Source organism: Myotis brandtii, unplaced genomic scaffold (assembly GCF_000412655.1).
Source record: "Myotis brandtii unplaced genomic scaffold, ASM41265v1 scaffold165, whole genome shotgun sequence".
In the NCBI taxonomy this organism is placed as follows: Eukaryota; Metazoa; Chordata; class Mammalia; order Chiroptera; family Vespertilionidae; genus Myotis; species Myotis brandtii.
In genome coordinates, this window is record NW_005356042.1 from 14758595 (window position 1) to 14764445 (window position 5851).

General features: G+C 35.1%; 1 pseudogene; it reads right to left on the reverse strand.

Moving 5' to 3' along the window:
• Positions 1 to 1355: 1355 nt before the first annotated feature.
• Positions 1356 to 1805, reverse strand: LOC106725474 (annotated as a pseudogene).
• Positions 1806 to 5851: the final 4046 nt, after the last annotated feature.

Consider the following 5851-nt stretch of genomic DNA (forward strand, 5'->3'; position numbering starts at 1 on the left):
GGGGGGGGAGGGGGGGGGAAGTAAACTGGGGGAAAAGGAGACATATGTAAAACTTTAGACAAAAGAAAGAAAGAAAGAGGGAGGGAGGGAGGGAGGAAGAAAGAAAAAGAAAGAAAACTGGGATGGGAGAGGGAAAAATAAAGTTGAATCCTGATAATTTGTGGGTGATCAGGCTTTTAGGATAATGTACTGGTTTGTCCGCCAATTACTCTTCTCAGACCAATAGTATTTATCACAATATATTGTAAATATTTCTTTGCTTGTCTTGTTTTCCAACATACTTGATGAGATCATGATCAAATCTTTTGTTTCTGTTCACTCAGAATTTTTCCCAGCACCTGGCACACAGTAGGCATTCAAATGATTTTTATTGAATCATGGCTTTGAAGAGGGGGATTAACTTGTTATTATAAAAGTTATAAACACATAACTTCAAAATATATCTACTCTGTCTAAAAAATTAAATAATTTTGTTAGGGGATGTTTCAAGCCCTTGCTCCTCATTCACTCTGATCCCCTTTCAAATTGATGGGGAATTTTAGGGCATTCAATTTTAAATGGAGTTGTGTAACAGATTTCAAATTAAATAAAAGTAGATTTTCCTATGATTTAAAAGTGGATAAGTTTCTAATTAATTATGCATATAGTTCACTTGGCTTGTCCTTCACAGGGTAGGATTTCTAATGGTGTTTAAAGTTGGGAAAACCATGAACAGTCTTTCTACCATATGCTATCATTTTCTTTAATTACAGTCCTATTTGGTTTCTTAATGAAGTAAAAATAAAATCCAATATATAAATGTTATGACATTTACGAATATCTAATTCATGTTCTCATACTGTGATTGATTTTCCTTAATGAAGAATTAGAGTGGATTTAGGACCATAAAACCAAATATATTCTAAATCCCTCAACATATCAGTTTCCAAATAATTGTATTTTATTTTTATTCAAAACCATTCAAGGATGGTATTTTATAGCACCTGTGAGGCCATCATCTTAGCAAGGTATCTTCATGAAAATGCAATCAGTGTAATTTATCATGCACTTGAATTTGAAAAAGACCAGTTCGAACTGCACATTAACTCTGAAGGCAGCCACACTGGTTCTTATTTATCGTGAACATACGTTTCTGTCACCTCATTGTGTTCACCTTTATCTTTGAGTTAGCTAATGGAAAATGAAACAGAAAATGTTATAAATAAAAATATATTTACTAAATTGTAAGATTTGAAAGTTATATCATCTAATATTAAATAGCAAATTGTAACTATTTTTGTTTGAGCAATCACATATTAGAATAGAGGTATGAAATTTTATATGCTTAAAAACTTTTTTTATTACTTAATAAGGGTTTATTTTTCAAAATGTACAGCCAGTGAGATCTGTTGTTCATGCATCTTCTCTAGCAGCTGGGTGTTTCTGGTGTAAATCACTTGAGCTCTGTGCTTTGAGACTAGTTTGATAAGTCCTTCACTAAGGAGCTCCTGAAGGGCTGCTCTGGCCAAGGAGCCATGAATCTTCAGCCTCTCCGAGACCACAGCTGGGGTTACAAGCTTGTAGTTGGGAACTTCCTTACAGAGCCTGTCATACGTGGCTTTGTCAAACAAGCCCAGGTTATGAAACTCGTCTGGAACTCTGCGTTTGGACCACTTCTTCAGTTTGGCCTTGGCCCCCTGACTTGCTCACGGGGTCTTTGTCTTTCTTGGCTGACTTTCCAGCATCTTTCTTCTTGTTATCCTTGGGCGGCATCACGGGACTCAGAGAGCAGGGATGTGCTGCTGCCCCACCAAGATGTCGGCCCGAGAGGCGCTTAAGAACATTTTCATGCAGTTTGAGAATATTTTAATACACAAACAGAAAGGAGGTAGTTTTGTTTTTGTATTGTTACTCTTGATTTGACTTTTCAAAATATCCCTGGGAATGGTGAGTAAACGTGTACTCAGTATGTTTTTCCCTGTCTGTATTATGCCTCCTTAATAGACAAATCAGTACGAGTAGCAGACAGAATTCTACTCCCTATGACCCACACCTTTGTATCGTCCTGTCCTGTTGAGTGTGGAAGGCACTGAAGAATATGACAGAATATGATTAAGTTGTGTTATATGGCACAGTTGACTTTTAAAAAGGGCGATGATCCTCCCTAGGCCTGACCTAATCAGATGAGTTCTAAAAATAGACAAGGCTTTTCCTGGAAAAAGAGATTTAAAAGGTAGGAGGAATTCAACTTGAGAGTCTCTGTTGCTGGCTTTGAAGATGAAGGAAGACACTTAAAACAATTTCTCAAAATGTATCACAGCCTAAATGAAAGGACTAAACTGCAAACATTTTTAAATAGTCCATAGGAGAAAATACCTATAACTTGGGTTATACAAAATCTTCTCAGATACAACACCAAAATCAGCATCCATAAATAAAAAAAAAATAGATAAATTGAAGTTTATCAAAATTAAAAACATTTGTGTTTTAAAAGACATCACTAAGAAAACCTAAAGGCAATCATCAAACTGGTAGAAACTATTAGAAAATCAAATATCTCATAAAGGACTTGTATCAAAAAACTATAAAGAACTCTTAAAACTAAAAATAAGAAAATAATCTAATTAAACTGAACAAAAGTGTTGAATTGACATTTTGCCAAAAAAAAAAAAAGATAAAATGAATGGTTAATAAGCACATAAATGATAGTTAATGTCATTCATCATTAGGGAAAGGTAAATTAATACCACAATGTGATATCATTTCATACCCACTAGAATGGCTATAGATAAAATATATATATTTTTAAAAGAGGATAAACTTTAGAAAAAATGTAGTGAAAATGGAATACTCACTTATTTCTGGTAGGAATTAAAATAGTGTTGCCACTTTGAAAAACAGTTTAGTTGTTTCTTAAAAATCTAAACATAAATTTCCCACATAACCCATCAATTCTACTTCTAGGGATCTACACAAGATAAATGAAACCATATGTCCACACAAATACTTCTAAATTAATATTGCTAGAAGCAATTAATTAATTCACTTTTTGACTATTAATAATCCTATAAAATAAAAGCCTAATATGCTAAATGTCTGGTCAGCCATTCAACCAATCAAAGCTTAATATGCTAATGATATGCCAAGGCCACTCAATGGCTCACTATGACGTGCACTGACCACCAGGGGGCAGTCGACCAGTCGCTCTCACGTGCACTGACCATGAGAGCGCAGATGCTCTGAGCAGTAGGTCAGCTTGCTGCTGGGGTCTGGCTGATCAGGACTGAGCGAGACGGGCCAGACACGCCCTGGAGCCCTCCTGCGTCCCTCCCCAGCCCCAACTGTGCACCAGTGAGGTCCCTCAGCCTGGCCTGCGCCCTCTCACAATCCAGGACCCCTTGGGGTATGTCAGAGAGCTGGTTTCAGCCCAATCCCACAGGCCAGGTCAAGGGACACCAATGATGCACAAATTCGTGCACCGGGCCTCTAGTAGTTTAATACCAGGTAATAGTGAAAAAAGTATATAATCAAATAATCAAAATATCCATGTGCTGATGAATAAATAGCATATAGTACATCCATGTAGTGGAATACTACTCAGCAATAAAAATTAATGAACTAGCCCTGGATGAGTTGCTCAGCTGGTTGGAATGTCATCCTGTACACCAAAAGGTTGAGGTTTGGTTCCCAGTCAGGGCAAATATCTAGCTTGTGGGTTTGATCATCAGTCAGGGTGCATACAGAAGGCAACCTATCAATGTTTCTCTGTCACATCAATGTTTCTCTCCCACCCCCCTTCCTCTCTCTCTAAAAAGCAATGAAAACATATTGTTGGGTGAGGATTTTTTAAAAATTAATGCTGCATGTAAAACACAGATGAACCTCAAAAGTATTTTGCTAAGTGGAAAAATCTGAACTCAAGACTATACATTATATGTTCCCACTGAAAGAAAATGTCTAGAAAAGGAAAATCTACCAAAGCAGAAAGCAGATTCTTATTTGCCTAGGGCTAGAAGTAGAAACTGAGATTGACTCTAAATGGGCATGAAGAATCTTTTTGGGGAGACAGAAATGTGAGATTATGCTGCTATTTTTAAAACCTGTAAATTTATTTAAAGTTACTGTACACATAAAATGGGTAAAATTTATGGTATGTGTACATGGTTTGTAAATACCTCAATAATGCTGTTTTTAAAAAAATCGCACAGGTAGTAGGTGTCACACAGATAGTAACTTGCAAATGTAGGCATTTCTGTATTCACAGCCAAGGCTACACTACTATATGGCTTCCCTAAATATGTCAAGGTCCATTAAATCTATTTTTGGCTTTGGAGTTTTCTAAAGTGCTTTCCTTCAGCTGAAGCATTTTGTATTTCTGCTGGTTGTCACAACAACACAGCTTGGGTATGTCAATGAAAGTGTACTGCACTTGTTGGTAATGGTGTTAACAGTAGTACTTAGGGGTATGGTACATGTGCTTAAAGACTGAGTTCTGGCTAATAACCAGCGATAGGAGAACATCTGGATAATGAACCAGACTTACAGTAAAACTTTTATTATTAACATAGCATAGCCAATAATGAGAAATGCTGCCAATGAAAAAAGACAAGGTCACTGTTCCAAAATATAACATACACTTATATGGCTATTAGAAGAATTTCTTTTTCCTGAAAAGTACTAATAAACACTGTCAGCTCTTTATCAATAGAAATATTCATTAGACATACATTAGATAATTCGTTAGAAGTTTCTCTTTGCCTTGGACTTTCCCAGGCAACCTCTGACTACCCTGTTTTTAGTTTATGCTGAAAATATAAATTAGGTCTGATTGAATTAACACTAAATTGGAAAGCATAGTTTATAGCTTGCAAAATCATATTTAGCCTTCTTAATATGTCCCTAGAGCAAATTCCCTTCAGGGCATATTAAATTTACATGACATTTATATAATGGCTTGTGAATTACAAACAACACATATTAGTATCAAAGAAGAAAGCTAGACATAATATTGAAATCATGTTACATGAGACACATTTCTCTTATTTTCAGAAACCAGTATCATTTTTTGTTGACTCAAATGGTAATGAAATTAATTTAATGCTTATACTAGTAAACCAACTGCCTGTGTTTATCTGAAAACTTGTTTTTTAAAAATAGAAATTCATATAGAGTATGTGGTTTTCTTTTCATTTTAATATTTTCCTTCAAATTAACTCATAATCAAGATATAATAAACAAAAAAATCATGTTCAATACTTGATACTAAAACATTAAGTTAGAATTACTATATCTCACCCAGAGAAATATTAAAATGTAAATTAATTTGGTTAAAGATAGGAAAATTTTTGTTTTTCCTATCTCAAAGTAATTTTGAAATGAAAATTGTAGATATTTTAGTACTGTACACTTTTACCTAAAGCCTGATAAACTGGATATAAAATATGACACAGAACTTCCAAAAATTTTAGCATATAGCATATGACTGCAAAATGTACATTAGATTCCTAACTGGAAGATGAAAATAAAATATATGCAGACTAGAACTTTGTTTCAAAAATAAATTTTCTGTACATGGTGTCTAAATGTTGTACTATCTGTAATAAAGATTTCACCTATCTTTATCTTCTTATGCCTGTGGTGACATGATTTTTCATAGGTTCTGATTTTAAAGTTCTTTATAAGGATTTGAATTAGATGTGCCAAGGTATCTACACTAATAAAAGAGAAACATGGTAATTAGCGTACGACCGCTACCCTTCCCATTGGCTAATCAGGGAGATATGCAAATTAACTGACAGCCAAGATGGCAGCCGGCAGCCAGGCAGCTTAAAGCAAACAGGAGGCTTGCTTCCTTCAGTGACAGAGGACTCCA